Source organism: Callithrix jacchus, chromosome X, assembly GCF_049354715.1.
Source record: "Callithrix jacchus isolate 240 chromosome X, calJac240_pri, whole genome shotgun sequence".
NCBI classification, from domain to species: Eukaryota; Metazoa; Chordata; class Mammalia; order Primates; family Cebidae; genus Callithrix; species Callithrix jacchus.
Genome location: NC_133524.1, coordinates 71848608 through 71867893, shown reverse-complemented (window position 1 = coordinate 71867893; position 19286 = coordinate 71848608). Strand labels below are relative to the sequence as shown.

Here is a 19286-nt window from a genome sequence, read left to right as displayed (position 1 = left end):
GTCCCAGCTACTCAGGAGGCTGAGGCCGGAGAATTGCTTGAACCCAGGAGGCGCAGGTTACAATGAGCTGAGATCGCACCATTGTACTCCAGCCTGGGTAACAAGAGTGAAACTCTGTCTCAAAAAAAAAAAAAAAAGTTTTATGTGATTTTAAAAAACATTTTTTTAAGCTTTTTTTTTTAGAGGGGTCTCACACTGTCTAGCGGGCTGGAGTGAAGTGGCAAGATCTCGGCTCATTGCAACCCCCGCCTCCCAGGTTCAAGCAATTCTCCTTGCCTCAGCCTCCCAAGTAGTTGGGATTACAGGCTTCCACCACCACACCTGGCTAATATTTTTATATTTTTAGTAGAGATGGAGTATCACTATGTTGGCCAGGCTGGTCTTGAACTCCTGACCTCATGATCCCCCCGTGTCAGCCTCCTAAAGTGCTGGGATTACAGGCATGAGCCATGTGCCCAACCTAAGCTATTCTTTTTTAATGTAGGTCAGTGTGTTGTGTAAAATTGATGACCACTACCTGAACATCTGTTGCTTTCTTTTATTCCTTGATATTCCCCCATATTCTCTGAGGGCCTTCAGTCAATTTTTTAAAGGAAGGAATAAGTTCAAATACATATCTATAACTTACAGTTATAAAGAATCATTTTATTTACCTCCAGTATACTTTATATTAAAAAATTATTAAAGGCCATAGGTATTCATTTTCAAAAATTTGAAAAAAAAGCATAGAACAATTAAAGAATATGCAGAACCACTGGATTATTGCTATATTTCTTTCTAGTGTGTATGTATATTGATGACATATTTAGGTGGCTCTTAACAAGAACATTTTCTTGTCTTTAGATGTGAATTCATAGAAACCTTTAATTTGGACCATGATTGTTTTAAAACATTTCCTTTTGTTTTTTAATTAAATTTTTTTCTTTTTAAACATTAGGACTTAGTTTTTTACTAAATTTGAACATAATACATTTAACATACTATGGACACATTTTTGTGTGCATATTTCTCTGACAACTTCTTACTATAAACTAAACTTGTTAGAAACCTGATTTTGTGTGTGTGTGTGTGCGCGTGTGTGCGCACATGCACATGTGCCTGTTTTGCATTTCTATTCTTTGTTTTCTAGTTTCATCCGTATGTTAGGACATGGCTCTGTTCATTTCTGTTTCACTAGATGATTTTAACGACTAGGGTTATTTTATGCTTTTAATCTGCTTTTCTAATACTTTTCTATCAATAACAACTGTGATACTTCTCATTTAAATATTTATTTGTTTATTTTTGAGACAGGGTTTCATGCTGTCACCCAGGCTGGAGTGCAGTGTTGTGATCTTGGCTCACTGCAGCCTCTTTCTCCTGGGTTTGAGCAATTCTCCTGCCTCAGCTTCCTGAGTAGTTGGGGCTACAGGCAGGCACCACCACTCCTGGCTAATCTTTGTATTTTTAGTAGAGACAGGGTTTCACTATGTTGGCCAGGCTGGTCTCCAACTCCTGAAGTCAAGTGATCCGCCTGCCTCAGCCTCCCAAAGTGCTGGGGGATTACAGGCGTAAGCCACCATGTCTGGCCTCATTTAAATATATCTTAATTACCGGGTGCAGTGGCTCACACCTGTAATCCCAGCACTTTGGAAGGCTGAGGCGGGTGGGTCACGAGGTCAGGAGTTGAAGACCAGCCTGGCCAACATGGTGAAACCTCGTCTCTACTAAAAATACCAAAATTAGCTGGGTGTGGTGGCGGGCACCTGTAATCCCAGTGACTTAGGAGGCTGAGGCAGGAGAATCACTTCAATCCAGGAGGTGGAGGTTGCAGTGAGCCAAGGTCGCACTATTGCACTCCAGTCTGGGCGACAGAGCAAGGCTCTGTCTCAGAAACAAAACAAAACAAAACAAACCTCTTAATTATCTCTTACCTGTTTGTTCCATTCTAGGCAGTGCATTCTTTTTTTATAGTAGTCTTTTGATAACAATAGTTAACAGGCCAGGCACGGTGGCTTGTGCCTGTAATCCCAGCACTTTGGGAGGCTGAGGCAGGCAGATCACCTCAGGTTGAGAGTTCAAGACCAGACTGGCCAACATGGTGAAACCCTGTCTCTACTGAAAAAAACAAAAAACAAAAAAATGAGCCAGGTATAGTGGTGCTTGCATATAATTCCAGCTACTCTGGAGGCTGAGGCATGAGAATCGCTTGAACCCGGGAGGTGGAAGTTGCAGTGAGCTGAGATTGTGCCTCTGCACTCCAGACTGGATGAGAATGAGAGTCCATTTCTAAACAAAAAACAAAAACCCAGTAGTTAACATTAACTGAGCACACATTAACTGTTAAGTGTCACACACTGTTCTATGTATGCATAGCTCAGTTTTTAACTTAGGAAGTAAATTCTAATAACAATCCTTATTTTCTTCAGATAGGGTATTTGAGGGCAGCTACTATCAGTAACATAGACCCCAGTATCACATAATGAAGACTCATTATCTTTATCAATGATGCTTCAGTTGGAGGTAAAAAATAGGTCCTTTTCAATATCCAGTGGTGACTGCTCCTAGGAAGATCAGCCATGGATACACAATCTGAAAATTTTATAGCACAGGTAGGTAGGATTAACTGCAGTGCCTCTCCATCATTTTCAGGATTGTTCGTAACCTGGGCATACTTTCCCCAAATAAGTTTGCCTCCTTGCGTCACAAGGCCCAGTTCGCTCACATTTACCTCAATGACAGTACCTTTGGTAATAACACCCAAAGTTGTATACAGTGGGGATGAGGGATTCTTCTTTACACCAAGTATTGGTAGGCAAAAGGTGGCTTTCAGTTCAGGATGTGTCACATGGGCTTTCTTGAAACGCAAGCCCATTGGCCTTATGAATCTTTCATATTTAGGTGGTTTTCTTGTAAAGCCATCTCCAACAAAGCATACTTTAGTAACCATCCTCTTCCATGCCTTCTTCTTTCTCTTTCCTGTTCGAATAACTTTTAATACTTCTGTTTCTCCCTGGGCACGGACTTTAGGCAGAGGGACTTCCCATTTTCCCGCCTTCTCTTTTCGTTTCTGTTTAATCATATTGGAAAGTACTTTAGCTCAAGATTGTCCTTCTCTGTCCAGAAGATAGGCAGGTACTGCTCCCTGTGGAGTCTTCTCATCATTCTTTTGTTTGGTGTTTCTCTTTTCATGCATCTTGATAGTCTTTTTCATTTGTATTTTCTCAGCGTGGCGCTGTTTATGGTAAAGCTTAGCTTTCAGACCATTTTCTTTGCCTTCTTTGAACGTTCATGAGCCTCTCAACTTTCCTTCTTTCTCTTTTTCTCATGGTAATCCAAACGGTATCCATAGCGTTTACGATGTAATTCTATATATTCGTTCTGTGGCATGGTGATGGCCGCAGAGTCGCCACTAGCAGCCCCTGGGGTGTAAAAATGCTCTTAATATTCAGGTCTCTCAACTGCAGTGCCTCTCTAGTACACACCTGGATGTGACCATTGTGTCCACATGTTTTTCAAACCTAACAGGAACAATAACCTCATTTGGATATGACTTCTAAAAAGGCTATTTTTGCTGGACTTGGAGGCATGCGCTTGTAGCCTTAGCTACTTGAAAGGCTGAGGAGGGAGGATTGCTTGAGCCCAGGAGTTCTGAGCTGTAGTGAGCTATGCCAATTGGCATCAATATGGTGACCTCCCTGCCACAAGGGACCACCAGGTTGCCTGAGGAGGGGTGAACCAGCTCAGGTTGGAAATGGAACAGGTCAAAATTCCCATGATGATCAATAGTGAGATCATGCCTGTGAATAGCCATTACACTTCAGCCTGGGCGACATAGCAAGAACCCCCCCCCCGCCTTTTTTTTTTTTTTTTAAGAGCCACCTTAGGAAGAAATGTCCTTTTTTGTTTTTCTTTTTAAAGTACATTTCTTCCTAAGGTTGGCTTGTTTTAGGGTTAGCCAAACCTATAGGTTCTTCTAATTGATATACTCATCTCACCAACACTAATGTTACTATTGTTTTTAATACATTTCAAAGAGGTCATCAAACCAATAGAAGTTCAGAACTGGGCAAGAATGGCCAGCCAGTAAATTCTAAATTTTCTCTTTGAAACCTCATTTCTTATAATGCAAGAATGTAACCTCTTAATTGCTCTATTTGTATTACATCATCGTCTTTGGACTTTCCTACATACCCTTGACCTCTCTGGTATTTCCTGTTATGGTGAGTTTGTTCTAACAACCTTATTATAGTTATGTTTTTGCACATTAACCACACTCCATGGAAGAAGCCCTTTAACATGAGACTTGTTCTTAAGTACTATACTGGCTCTGGCTTCCAAGTAGAGGATTACCCTTTGATTACTTTATCTGGCTACCAGGACAGAAAGATTCTTGGGAGCCAACCTGCCATCAGGTCAACTATTTTGCTACAAATACTACTTTGCAGGTTTAGTCCCCTATACTTTCAGGTCTTCAGCCTCAATTTGACTTCCTGTCTTGTTCAATGAGGATTTTGGAGTTATGTCAGGTGAGGAATCAATCTATCCAGTCTGGAATGTTGCTGGGAGGAGGGCTGTCTTTCTGTAACAGGGGAAAGTGTTCTTTATTTGAACTACAGAGTAAGTTGTAGACTATAATGTATTGTGCAATTGTTTGATTTTAAAGAAAACTCTTTACTGTTCCAAAACTGAACGTCTTATGTCTGCATTCCTATTTATTATGGTCTCCTCTGGGCCTTGCGGATATTGTTTCCTGGATCCTCTAACAAGTTAATTAGTGGCATTAATCCTCTAACGAATTAATTATTAATGTACATTGTACAGATAAATGTAATTGGAGAGAAAATAATTTTAACAGGATCAGAATCCCTTCCAGTTCCAATTTAAATTTGGAGGCTTAATTCATGGCATCTTATAGTTCAAAGAAAGCTTTGAATTGTTTAGGATATACTAACATATATTAAAGGAAGAGAAGTATGGATAAATTTCCCAGTAGTTGCCTAGCAGAAGCATATACTTAGTAAGTATATGACTTACTAAGCAGGTGATCACGAGTGATTTAGGGAGCCCTTTGTAGTTTTCCCCTATTTACCTTTACCCTTTTTCCATATCACCAATGACCTCTTAATTTTCATATTGCCTATAGAATTAAGTTAGTCTGTCCAAGAAGTCACTTTGTTTTACCCTGGCCCCAGTGCATTCTTAAATATCAGGGGTTATATTCCCTTTTACTCAGGCATTGGATGACTCATGTTCCCTTATATCAAACTAAATGGTACCCTCGTGTCCTGAGGGCAGGACGGTAGAAGAAGAACTCATTTGGCATTAGACTTTTTCATGGTGGACAACCTGCTGCTTATTTGGAAGAACTTCATCTTCAGAATATTGATCCAAGTCCTTTGGGGCTGCTGCTACTGCCAGAGTTGTTTTGAGTTTGACAGTACCTCTCCAGAGCCTCAAGGTAAGGGACATGTGGTTTCAAAGGTGGAATACAAGTCCATAATCTATAAAATACTAGAGCTTAATGGATGACTGCTTCATTACTCTGATTATACCCATCAATTTTTAGGTTTGAACATTGAGATATGGGGTTGGGTGTGGCGTGGCTTGTCTGTACTTCCCCAGGCTAGATTGAAAACTCAAGCCAATTGCACGTGCCCTTCGAGTACTTTGTTTTTGGAGTTTAAGAGGTTTTAGAGTCTTGGCTTCTCATTTATTATATAACAAAAGGGAAATAAAAAGTAAGAGTGGGATAGTGTATAACTGGTAAACATCTCCTGTAATATAAGTGTTGATGTTATCAGGAATTTTATTCCTGAGGGTTTGGGAGAGAAGGGAAAGAGGGGAAGGGATGGAGAATCCATCTAGAATCTGTTTCAAAGAAGGAAAAAAACTGCATAATGCTTTGAAGAAATTGATCATCAGTCCGAGAAGAAATGTGATCACATCACCCCCAAGTCTGTCCCCATCTCATTACAAGTCATAGCCCTACTTTTACCCCCTTTTGCTGGTTTCATGTATTTTGAGGGTTAGTAATTGTCTGTGCTCTGGGTGAATTCAAACACTGTGCGAGGGACCAGTTGGTTTAGGCCATAAGAACTATATGGAAGGGATGGTTTCTTGTGATACGGAGCTGTGGTGTCTGTGTGATGGGGAGCATCAGAGAAGGTGTTTGGGGCAGCATGGAGGGAAGGGTACCTATCCTGTAAGGTTTTGTAACTGATCAGGTGCCCTAAAAGTCAGGAATGACTGCAGTTCTATTACCAAGCCCTGACAAGCAACCATTGTGATTATTAGCAGTGACTTTGAAAAATATTACTACTTTGCAGCTTTACTATTTCACTTTCAACCTGCTTAGTATGTTGAAAATGAAGTTTATGGACTATCTTTATATAGAAGTCCCAACTTGTAATGCCACCATTACATCCAGGCTTCCTCCCTGCCCTTGCCTGGCTTCTAGTGCCATACTGGGGTTGATGGGCCAGCCTGTGTCCTATCAGTGTTTTCTGAGTACTTATTATTCTATTCAATTTTTGGATTGATGGGAGAGAGGCAGAGGGGCTAAAATGGGGATTGAGCTATGTATATTTCTAAAGATTTCTTGTGGATTTCACATGTTCCAAGTAATCTTAGTGTTTGGCAAGTACAGGACATTTAAGCAACAAACACAACTACAGACATTAGAAGTCATCTTGTTCAGCAAGTTGGCTTTAAGCATGTCCTATATTCCATGTTTTACGCTTGAGAGTACAGTTAGGAAAAGTTAACTTACTGAGAAGTTTCACTGATCCTGGAACTATATTCACCTGGTACAGGAAACCAGTGTTCTTCAAAAGTGATGAGAATGCCTTGAGAAGATGATAGGAACCAGCACTGTATATTTGTTCCCCAGGGAATACTGCAACATGTAGGCAAGGCCCTTGGTGACCTAATAATATGTATTTATGAAATTCCATGGGTCCCTTGGGATGGAGGCTAAAAGGGTTAGCTTTGGGTTAGCTGTGCTTTTCACCAACTTCTGCTTGACAGGATCAGAAGACTGCTGAGACAGATACGGCTATGTTAAGCTCTTCATGTTCATCTTAGGAACTCACTGCACACTATTTTGTAACTACTTGTGCTGCTCAGAGTTAGGAGATCTTGGATGGGACTCCAAAACAGATGGTATGGGATTTAACAGATTCCATACCTTATGTTAGGACCAGAGCAGGTAGTAAATCATGTAGTGATATGATTTTGACCCAGAAGGATGGTTTTGGGTATCAACCTCAAGAATGTCTGCAAAAGGTTTTCAATGAAGACAACAAAGAATACCAGTGCTTTCATCGGAAGGAGGAATGAGCCTGATGGTAGTAGTGCCTTTTGCTTGTGGTACATGTAGCCAAAGGAGCTCTGTGATGCCAACAGACATTGAGAAAGGTAATCTTGGATCACTGCCAGGTGAATTGGCCAGTGCACCTTGCATTGAGTACTCTATATTGCATTATCTGTACTTTGTATGAGGTGCTTATTGTACTTAGTTTTTAGGGCCCTGAAAGCTTTCTTTGCACTTACTGGTTCAAATCCCAGCATCAACTACATGTTGAAAGTAGTCAAGAAAAGAATGATTTGGCTTATTTTAAGCTTTAACAGTAACATACTGACAGCTTATGAATATATATACACAATATAATTTATATCAATATGAATATATAACCAGCTTAACACATCTTCAGATTTAGATTCAGCACACAAAATAGCATTTTAAAGCAAAATACTTTGGATTTTATGTATGAGAGAACTACGAACTGTACACTTTCCACAAAGGGGGGAATAAATACTTTTTTCTGTGTCGTTGGAGTATGGGTGGGATTCGTGGATACCTTTCTCTGGTTCACCATTTCAGTGATGTTAAGGAACCTCATGTTGCAGCACAGAAGATTTTTCATCGTTGGAAGTTAAGGTTAGTTCACTTTCATTGATTCTTCCCAACACTGGACTAAAGCATTTAATCTGGAAATGCATAGGTCTCTATATAGCTTGTCATAACTTCTATCCACAGAAAGGGGCTTTCTAGAACTTGTCAGCATATTGTGAAATATCTCCTATATCAACTGGTAATAAGAAATCAGAATTGCAGCATTAATGAAGTATCACCTAGATTGAACTAAGCAGGAAAATTTTAGATGGGAGTTTACCATCACAACCAATACACAATAGTTCCTGAATCCTAAAAAGGTGGAGTTCTTGATGGTATTAGTGCCTATATTCAAATTATTTGTTCTCTGGAAAGATGCTGATAAAATTTTGTCTGGCACCATAGTATACCTGCTCTATGGGAACCATATATTTGCAATAGAATCTCCACCCACTGGCAAGATGATAGCTCCAAGGACAGTCATCTTCCAAGTGGGCATTAAGCTGTTAGCTTTTTTTTTTTTTTTTTTTTTTTTTTGCTTCTTAGTCAACTGGGGTTTTTCTGCTACGGTTCTGAACCATTTACCTGGTAGACGGGGTTATATATTCCAAGCTAACCACTACTGGGTTAAGGGACCTAATGTTACTAGTATCCACTTAACTAATTTCAAACATTCTTCCTAGGACATAGTTTCATAAAATTAAGGTTTGACAGACTGAAACCCAAAATTAGTAGTATAGCTTCTCTTAGCCGTTTTTAATGAATGCCTTAGTAATACTTTGGCTTCTTGAAGAGAAGCTAATGTCAGAACCCTTTTGAAATCGTCCATCTGCAGCCAGGCATGTAATCCCAGCACTTTGAGAGGCTAAGAAGGGCAGATCATGAAGTCAGGAGTTCAAGACCAGCCTGCCCAACATAGTGAAAGCGCATCTCTACTAAAAATACAAAAAAAAAAAAAAAAAAAGGGCGTGGTGGCAGTTGCCTGTAGTCCCAGCTACTTGGGAGGCTGAGGGAGGAGAATTGCTTGAACCTGAGAGGTGATGGTTGCAGTGAGCCGAGATCGTGCCAGTGCACTCCAACCTGGACAACACAGTGAGACTGTCTTTAAAAAAAAAACCATCCTTCTGCCTCTTTTATACGTGTTGATATATGCTTCTTTGCAGCTGCATTGTCAACATCCACTCCTGGATTGCTGTCCTGAAGTAGGATAAAAAAGTAGTGCTACCCTATTTTCTGGCTTCCCTGATTACTTTTTATATTTTATGTGGAGACAAGCTTTTCTTGCTACGTTGCCCAGGATGGTCTCAAACTCCTGCGCACAAGCTGTCTTACCACCTCGGCTCCTCAAAGTGCTGAGACTATAGGGGTGAGCCATGGCATCTGCCCTGGTTTTTCAAATTGGATGTAACATCCAATTAGCAGCGAAACTCAGCAAATGGAATATTTTGATCTGTGTATAATTGAAATTCCAATTTTGGTTTCTCAGGGCAAAATGGGGAACAATGGAAATCTTTCATATGTATTTGTATGGCCTTTTGGAAATAATAGGTGCAGTACTATCTTCAATGTTTAGACAGTAAAATTTTAATATTTTGCTGCTGAAAAAACAGGATCTTAAGGATTAATTCTTAGAGATACTGTTCATGCTTGCTCACATATACATAGTGATAGGGGAATCGTGTTTACGGTTTTTGTTTTTGTTTTTTTGGTGCAGTGTCTAATTACATTTGCCAACTGAAGTTACCTAGTGGGGATGTTTCCATTCTGTACCAATTGATATTGGTACAATCAATTTGCTCAATAAAATTAAAGATATGGTACTTGTTTTTGGAATGGTGAACCACTGATGTGCAAATCTGTAGTCCCTAACGTAGCCTTTGCTATCTGACATGTTTGACATCCATTTTGTCAAATTGATTCACCTCAAACTTCCTTAGGTTTTGCCAAATTTGTGTGATCACGTTGTGTTACTAATGTGTAATATCAGCCTATAACTTCAGCCAGCTACTTTTTATTTGTAGATGCTGCTTAGAGGCTTGCAAATATCACTGAATATGTGGAGTTCCTTGACTGTCCACTCTGTTGCCCTTTTAGAGAGTGTATTATGTGCACATTTCTTGTGTATTTTTCAGCTTAATTAGGATTCTTCAGTTCTTTCCAGCTAATATTAAAGGTTTTAAAGGAACTATTCAATGAAATGTATTTCCATAAGTTTAGTACCTGTGTACTTTTTCTTGGGGGTGGGGGTTGGTGAGGGGAGTCATGAATTTTTGGCAATGTTAAGTATCTTATTGCCCATATTTTTCACGTCTAAATGCCAAATTTTGTGATGTATTTTTCACAAATTATTCTGAATCTTCAGTAGTGCTTTATTTGCCCTCACAATGTTGCCCTTTATAAATTGATAAATTTATGAATGAAGAAATTCTTCTTAGTATAGCACTTCAGCAACATTGGAAATCAATTATTCAATAAAAAAAGGCATTTTTAAAGAAACTTTCGCAAGTAGCAGAGGAAAAAAAGACATTTGACAAAGCAACCAACGTTTTTGCTTTTAAGTGTAGAGGTATATATCCTTTGATCCTTTAGCTTGAATGTTTCATAACCAAATTTGATTTCTTACCATTGTCATTTGCAAGTAATTTTAGAGCTCCCTCCCCTGTATTATTAGCATGTATTTTTCTATCACGTTTGTAATTTTAACATTTTTAATTTGGTGGTTCTTCAGGAACTTGGTAATGAATCAATTGGAAATTATGTACTAAATTTGTCTACACAGCATCCTCTTTAGCTGGTGGCATGGAGTCCAAAGTTCAGAATCTGTATCTGCTCCTAAGTAATAGGAATATCATTCTTGTCCAACAGGCAAAAATAGTTTTTACAAGGACTTTTGGCAAGTCAAAGTTTATACCGTATGGGTGAATTTAGTCAGAAATATTTGCTAGATTCTCTTGGTTCTCGTCTGGCCATTCATTCAATCCCAGTAACTAGGTTAATAGTGTTCAGTTTTCATAGGTTGTAATGTATTGGGCCTTTCTGGATTCATTGTGGAATTCTGGACAGTTGATGTCTAATCACAAGTTCTGGGTGCATAATTTGTACCATGCTGCGTAGCATTTTGCTGATATAGATGGTTGGAGATTCATATGAGTATAGGAAATCAGTTCCATTAGAGCTACAATTTAATGGCTCAGTGCTATTTGCCCAAAAATATATTGAAATTGGTAGAGACCTTCAAAACTTTAAAATGTAATTTTTTAATTGTACACTGGTACTGTAATTCTTCGGTTCACTATTGTCTCATTACAGTTATGCCCTTTTTAAGGCCCTCTAAAATTAAGGGCCCTGTAGAAGTGATGGTCAACTCTACTTTTTGAACGAACTATTAGATTTGGTGCTATCTTGTGAAGTAACTTGATATGAGAGATGTGTAGTATGAATTTTGGCCACATGGTTATGCCCTTGGCAGAATTGCACATATCTGAAATTGTTCCGTAATTTTTTTCGAGTATTACTATCCAACACTTCCATTCATAGTCACTAGTGTATTGTATAATTGTTAAGTGTCCTTTATTCATATATTTAAATATTTTAAAAGAATATTCTTGTAGGATTTTGAGGCCTAACAGTGTATTTCCATTGTTCAATGTATTAGAAGGGCTACTTCCTGATACCTGCATTGCCTTCCCAATCTGTTTATCATGAACTTCTAAATTTTGGGAATTCCTGTCTCACTAAGCAGTGATAATGGAAATTTGCTAGTAACTGTTTATAGTTTGTGATAGTGGCATTAGTAACATTTTGATTGTTTATAGTTTGTGTATTGGCACTAGTAACATTTTGATTGTTTATAGTTTGTGATAATGACATTAGTAACATTTCCCTTCAGAGATTATTACTCCAATAGAAATCTAGTTTGCTGTTCTATTAGTGAGCCGACATTAATAGTGTAGCTTTCTTGAGGGGATTGTAATTTTTAACTATTTTAGTAGGTTCAGATATGTAGTTTTGCTTTTATGATTTCTTTGTTTATAGCTCAGTTTTTGTTACATGATATGTGAATTAGTAGGCTTGCCATTACCTGTATATAACTCAAAAGCTAGATTTTTCACCCTTGAATCTTAAAACTCCAAGGAGCCATCCAGATTTGTGTAGTCTGTTGCAATAAAAAGACTAGAAAGAAAAATTGTTGTGGAAATCTTGCAGTACTCAGTTCACCCAAAAGACCTTTTAGAAATGTTAGTTCACTACCATCAGAAATTTGGTTATAGGAAGATCATAACATAATCTGATCTCCTAACTATAGAGCAAAAAATATATTCAGTTAAAAGCTGTTTACTTATGTCATTTTATTTCCACACCAAGATGAGTGACATCTTTAAATTGGTCAGTGTACTTGTATTAAAATGGCTGGTTTCCAGTACAGTAATTTCCTCCATCCCTTATCTGTGGGGATAGGTTCTAAGTCTCCTGGTGGATCTCTCAAACTAGATGGTACTGAACCCCATGTGATTTTATCTACACATACATACTTGTGGCAAAGCTTGAGGTCTGACAGCAAAATTAGCATGAATTTATTTTTCCTGCACAAACTCCTGGGTTCAAATGGTCCTCCTATCTTGGCCTCCCAAAGTGCACTTAGATTCGTTACTAAAGCTCTAGGCAGCCTTGGTATACAACTTTTTTTATTCCATTGTAATCACTCACCTTTTTACTAAAGAAAGTACTTCATGGTTTCTCTTTGGCATATCTGAATTGTTGGCATCACTACTCTTATATTGGGGTGTTAAGCACTGTGTTACTGCAACAGTCAATCTGAACCGAGAAGGGCACTGACTAATGGGTGGTAGCATATAACGTGGGATATACACTGGAAAAAGGAACAATTCTTTTTGCTGGACACCAATCAATTTAAAATTTATGAATTGTTTATTTCTGAAATTTTCCATTTAGTATTTTTGAACCATGTTTGACCCTGGGTAATAGAAACTGTGTAAAAGAAAACCATAGACAAGGGGAGAATACTGTAACTTTAGGGCTCTTTCCCCCCATTTCTGTTTTATTTTGTTTCCCTTATTGTTGGGAAGTATGTTCATTGTGGCCTCCTTGTATACAACAAGTAATTTTTGGTGGAAAATAGAGTACTACCATTAGTCCATAAAATGTTGTGTTTCTGAAATGATGTTGGATGCTTGTTATCATGGATTTGTTTCTGATAGAGATATTAATACGGTACCCTGGTCAGTGTGCTAGTGAGCCAAAAATAAATTTGAAGATTTTCATGGATATCTGCATCTTTTTTCTTTCTTTTTTTTTTTTTTTTTTTTTTTTTTGCTTGTTACAAGTACTGGTTTATATGCTTTTACATAGTTTTATTCCCTTTGTATTGTCAGAAGTGTGCCCAGTGTTGTACCTTGTGGACTCAAAGAATTTGTGGATATTCTGTAGTACCACCTTAGTCCACAATGCGTTGTCCTGAAATGATGTTAGTTGCATAGCTTGCATCACTAATTTGGTTTCTCTAGAGTGACTACTAATATGGTAACCTAATCACTGTGCTATGTTTAAGGATTTCCAAAGGTGCATGATATAATTTTTGCATTTTTCTGGTTATAGTTCCTGGTGTATAGAGTGCATACGTATTTAATATTGTCTAGTAAGTGTGTTGATGTACAATTTCCTGTTTAATTCAGTACTATTATTAGCTACATGGTTCTGCTTTATTGTTACCATAAAACTAAATATATACTGTTTTATCTTCATCAGGCACCAGTGTTAGTTTGTTTCTCCTAAGTAAGTTGACCTCATGGGAGTTCATCATGTCTGTGGATTATATTTTACTGTTAAAGCCTTAATGTATTACTGTTTCAAAACTTGCAAGTATTGGTATTTCACATGTTTTTAAAAGTACTGTTGTACTTTTTTATTTTTTTAAGACAAGCTCTCTCTGTCACCCAAACTGGAATGCGGTAGAGCAATTATAGCTGATTGCAGCCTCAAACTCCTGGGCTCAAGCCATCCTCCTACCTCAACCTTCTGAGTGGCTGAGACTACAGGTGTGCACCACTAGTCCAGCTATTTTATTTTATTTTATCTGAGACAGTGTCTCGCTATGCGACCCAGGCTGGTCTCAAAGTCCTGCGCTCAACTGGTCTTCCCATCTTAGCCTCCCAAAGTGCTGGAATTACTGTACCTGGCCTACGTGTTGTACTTTTATTTCAGTAAGTTCAGTTGACGTTTGTTAAATGTACCCCAGTAAGCACATGGCCTGTGGTAAGTCCTGTTGTGTACTGAAAAACATATGTGTTACTGTACTTGTCATATAATTGTCCTCTGTCTTCCAAGGTTTTTAATTTTATTTTTTTAAAACAGTCATCTAGGGCCCATAAATATGATGTAGTAATGAGTGATGGTTTTCTTTTGCTGGTATTCTCTAGCAACTCCTATGGTATACCTCACAGTATTTTCATTCTCATCTCATTTTTGATTTCAAAAATAATTTTTTTTCATGGCAAAATTTATTTAGGTAGTGCGCTTTAGTGTTGTCACCTGGTGGTTCAGCACATGATAGTGCTTTACATGTCTAACTTCATTGTTTATCTTTAATTCAGCATTGCTATTTAGAGGGGGTGCATTCTAATACTATTAACCACTTAACCCTTTGCCATTCCAGTTGGCTGTCTGGAATTTTGTCTGTTAGTAAAATCTTAGCTTTTAGTGAAATGTTAGCTACTAAGAGCTGCTAAGCATAGCCTAAATGGCTCTTGAGATACTGTTACTTACCATATTATGAAAGCACAGGCCCATGATTTGTCATACTGCAAAGTTTGACTTAACTACTTTAACAAGAAACATATTCCAAAATTTTATCATGGTGTGCAGTCATTGCTTCTATCTTGCTGTCCTTTATTTATTTATATAATTTTTTTTAACTTTTTTTTTTTTTTTTTTTGACTGTTACAAAAGTTTATTTAACAAAAAGTCTAATAGGAAAATGTACATGACCTAATTTTTACATCATAGTAAAACAGGCCCTATGGAGAGAGGACGTGGGTTTCTCCGCTGAACAGCCATTATACTCGTTCCAAGGCTTCTAACATGATGATACTATTTCCTCGTATTACCATTCCAATATTGTTCTGTTGTCCACTAGTCGCCATCTCCACACATTCATCTATCACAAGATTCATAAAGGGATCAAATCCCCGCAATATTCCTTGGACATGTCTGCCACCATTTAATTTCAATGATAACTTCTTGTCCATAAATTTTTTCAACTCGGGAGGGTGAGCTTTGCTCATGATGTCTACTCCGTGGGCACACAGAGGCCTTGGAATGGAATGCCTTTTTTTTTTTTTTTTTTTTAAGAGACAGGGTTTTATCATATTGGCCAGGATAGATTTGATCTCCGGACCTCATGATCCACCTGCCTGGGCTTCCCAAAGTGCTAGGATTACAGGCGTGAGCCACAGTGCCTGGCAGCTGTCCTTTATTAAGTAGTATTAATTTAAACCGTAGTCACCAAGAAGACTGTATTTTGGTAGATTTTGGGGTTTATCTGCAAGTAAGAAAATTTATTTTCTACTGCTTTGTATTGGTAGTTAGATATTGTTATATTTTCAAATCTTTGAATGAAAAATATATTATCTAGTTGAGTCAGCAAGCCCTGTGTATTATAGATGTGGTTCTGCTAACATTTTTCTCTATCGATGGTTGAATGTAAGGTAACTTTATCTAGTTTTTAGTTTCTTTAGTGGCTCGTTTTTGCAGTCTTACCTCTGCTACTCCTCTATTAGATTATTATTTAACCCAACAGTATTATGGGATCTTTTGACTTCATGGCGTTACTGGTAAACTTACATGTTCTGTTGGATGAAAATGTTTCACTTACAGTACTAATTGCCATGTGGTATTCCTTTACTTTCTCCAACATTTGCTTATTTGTTTTTATTTTGTATCTACCTGTATTGAGCAGTTAGGTGCTTGTACAAATCCTCTACCTTCACTCATGGTCAATATACTGTAAACATTACTTGGGGCCAACTTGCCAATGGTTTTACAGTTAACAAATGGTATTTCAAATTTGTAATAAGAGTAAATGCTTTGGAGTAGGAACGCCTATCTCAGCAATCCTGCTAAGCAATATACTCTGGATAAAGTAATTACCTTCTTTTGTTAAAAGAATTTGTGATATGATTCATATAATATAAAGTTCACCATTTTAAAGTTTAGTGACTTTTAGTATATTCATAGAGTTGTGTGACCTTTGCCACTATTATAGTTTACAACATTTTCATCATCACCTCATTAGCACTTATTTTCCATTTCCCTTTTGCCAACCCTGCCAACTACTAATTTAGCCTTTTGTCCCTATGGATTTGTCTATTCTGGACAGTCAAATAAGTCATGCAAATTTTGACCCTTGTTATTGGCTTCTTTTAATTACCATGTTTTTTTGAGATTCATCTAGATTGTGGTATATATTACTGTTCTTTATTAATAATGTTTCACTGTATGGGTGTATCTCATTTATCCATCATTTGACAGATGTTTGCATTTGCAGATGTTGTCTTTTAAGAATGGTGCTAAAAACATGTACAACTTTTTATGTGGGCATGTTTTCATTTTTCTTGGGTATACATTAAGAAGTATAATTTCTTTGTCATGGCATGTCTAGGTTTAACATTGTGGGTAATTAACAGATTTTAACAAAGTGCCTGCACCATTTAACATTTTCATCTGCAATATGAGGAATTACATTTATTCATATTCTCACTTGTTGTTTTCTGCCTTTTAAAATTATGGCCACCTAGTGGATATGAAATATCTCATTGTGCTGTTGACTTGTATTTCTGCATATAGCAACTTTTCATTTGCTTAGTGATCATTTGTGTATCTTTGGAGAATTATCTATTAATATCCTTTGCTCATTAGAATTGGGTTATGTGTCATGTTGTTATCAGAATTCTTTATATAATCTGGATAACAGACCGTTATTGGATGTAGGATTTGCAATTATTTTCTTCCATTCTTTGTATTGACTTTCTACTTTTTTGATGATATTGTTTACAGCACTGAAGTTGTTAATATTGATGAAATCCAATTTATCTATTTTTTTTTTTGTTACTTGTGATTTTAGTGTCATAGCAAAGAAACCATTACCTGACCTAAGTTGTAGCTCTTACATTTAGGTGTGTGATTCATTTGGAATTTGTTTTTGTATATAGTTTAAGGAAGAAGTCTAATTTACTCCTTTTGCATAGGATATCCAGTTATCTTAGCACTATTTGTTGAAAAGGTGACTTCACCATTGAATTGTCTTGGTACCCTTGTTGAACATCAATTGATTCTAAATATAAGACTTTATTTTGGACTCTCAATTTTATTTCATTTATATCTATGTCTATCCTTATGCCTATACCACACAGAATTGATTATTGTAGCTTTGGAGTAAATTTCAAAATCTGGAAGTATGAGTTCTCCAGCTTTGTTCTTTGCTTTGGCCTTTTCATGATTATTCTGAAGGCTTTGAATTTTCATGTGAATTTTAGGATCAGCTTGTAAATTTCTACAAATTGCCAGAATTTTGCTAAGGAGAGCATTTAATCTGTAGATCAATTTGTAGAGTATTGCCATGTTAGCAGTATTAATTCTCCCAATCTATTAACAGTAGATACGTTTCCATTCATTTTATTTTAAATAATATTGAAAATGGAATTATTTTCTTAACTAATTTTGGATTGTTCACTGCTAGTATATTAAAATAAAATTAGTTTTCTCTTGATTTTGTATCTTTCAGTCTTTCTGAATTCACTGGAAAAGGTTTTCTAATGGTTTCACTATTAGCATTTTTTTGTGGATTTTTTTGGGTTTTTATGTTTATGTCACCTATGAATATAGATAGTTGTACTTTCTTTCCAATTGAATTGACTTTTAAAATTTCTTTTTCCTGCCTAATCACAATGGTGAAAACCTGTACAGAAGTAGCAAGAACAGTCATCCTTGACTTGTTTCTGACTACGGGTAATGTAATAGATTTTGACCATTAAATAATGTTAGCGGTATGGTTTTTTTTTTGTTTTTGTTTTCTTGTCCAAGTTTACAGAGCTAGCTATATAGTATTTGTAGATAGCCTTTGTCAAATATAGATATCTCCCTTTGTTCCTAGTTTGTTGAGGATTTTAAAATTATAAATAAATTTTGTCAAATGCCTTTATGTCTGTTGACACATCATGAGGTTTTATCTTTGTTCTATAAGTAACGTATATGTAACTATCATGTATTAAATTAATTGGGGAAGTGTTTCCTCTTATAAATATTTTTTGAAAAATTATGTGAATAACTAATGTTTATTCCTTAAATGTTTGACAGAATCTTCAGTGAAGTTATCTGTTCATGAATGTTTCTTTATGGGAATTTCGTATATTAACTATTCAATCTGTTTTTATAAGTATTCAGGTTTTTTGTCTTGTGTCAGATTTGGTTGTTTGTGTCATCCTAGGAACATAAACATTTTGTACAAGATATCTAATTGGTGTACTATTTTTGGTTATTCCTTTCTAATTTTTTTATTTTCCTATAACATTGGTAATAATGTCTTTTAAATTCTGATTATATTTGTGTCTTCTGTCTTTTTCATCTTTGGTCTAGCTACAGATTTGTTCATTTTAAAAATTGTTTCAAGGAACCACATTTGCTTTCCTTGATTTTCCAGTATTTATTTATGAGATGGAGTCTCTCTCTGTTGTCCAGGCTAGAGTGCGGTCGTGTGGTCTTGGCTCACTCTAACCTCCACGTCCCAGGTTCAAGTGATTCTCCTGCCTCAGCCTCCTGAGTAGCTGGGATTACAGGCTCGTGCCACTATGCCCGGCTAATTTTTTTGTATTTGTAGTAGAGACTGGGTTTCACCATGTTAGCCAGGCTGGTCTCGAACTCCTGACCTCAGGTGATCCTCCCACCTCAGCCTCTGAAAGTACTGGGATTACAGACATGAGCCACCACACCTGGCCTTTTTATTTACTTTTACTCTAATTTTTTATTTTCTTTGTCCTAATCTTTTTTTCTTTTTAAATTTTTTATTGGATTATAGGTTTTGGGGTACATGAGCAAAGCATGCAAGACAGTTGCGTAGGTACACACATGGCAGTGTGCTTTGCTTTTCTTCTCCCCTTCACCCACATTTGGCATTTCTCCCCAGGCTATCCCTCCCCACCTCCCCCTCCCACTGGCCCTCCCCTTTTCCCCCCAATAGACCCCAGTGTTTAGTACTCCCCTTTCTGTGTCCATGTGTTCTCATTTTTCATCACCCACCTATGAGTGAGAATATGCGGTGTTTCATTTTCTGTTCTTGTGTCAGTTTGCTGAGGATGATGTTCTCCAGATTCATCCATGTCCCTACAAACGACACGAA

At 37.2% G+C, this 19286-nt stretch overlaps 6 pseudogenes across 6 annotated transcripts in view; 4 read left to right on the top strand and 2 right to left on the bottom strand.

Moving 5' to 3' along the window:
• Positions 1-19286, top strand: part of LOC100403415 (ATP-dependent RNA helicase DDX18 pseudogene) — a 365505-nt pseudogene that overhangs the window by 41731 nt on the left and 304488 nt on the right. The window lies entirely within an intron of this gene.
• Positions 1-19286, top strand: part of LOC144581236 (biogenesis of lysosome-related organelles complex 1 subunit 5 pseudogene) — a 340887-nt pseudogene that overhangs the window by 41731 nt on the left and 279870 nt on the right. The gene's annotated exons all lie outside the window — the stretch shown is intronic.
• Positions 1-19286, top strand: part of LOC100409123 (spindlin interactor and repressor of chromatin-binding protein-like) — a 339975-nt pseudogene that overhangs the window by 40819 nt on the left and 279870 nt on the right. The gene's annotated exons all lie outside the window — the stretch shown is intronic.
• Positions 1-19286, top strand: part of LOC100411275 (E3 ubiquitin-protein ligase makorin-1-like) — a 145428-nt pseudogene that overhangs the window by 40819 nt on the left and 85323 nt on the right. The window contains exon 3 of the transcript XR_616475.5: positions 1-19286. This exon is cut by the window's left edge and continues 27627 nt beyond it; it is cut by the window's right edge and continues 64940 nt beyond it. The product of XR_616475.5 is annotated as an E3 ubiquitin-protein ligase makorin-1-like (transcript).
• Positions 2405-3387, bottom strand: LOC100412352 (ribosome biogenesis protein NSA2 homolog pseudogene; annotated as a pseudogene). Its single transcript, XR_013531595.1, has one exon. The product of XR_013531595.1 is annotated as a ribosome biogenesis protein NSA2 homolog pseudogene (transcript).
• On the bottom strand, positions 14874-15184 carry LOC108589783 (small nuclear ribonucleoprotein G pseudogene; annotated as a pseudogene). The gene has a single exon (XR_013531813.1). The product of XR_013531813.1 is annotated as a small nuclear ribonucleoprotein G pseudogene (transcript).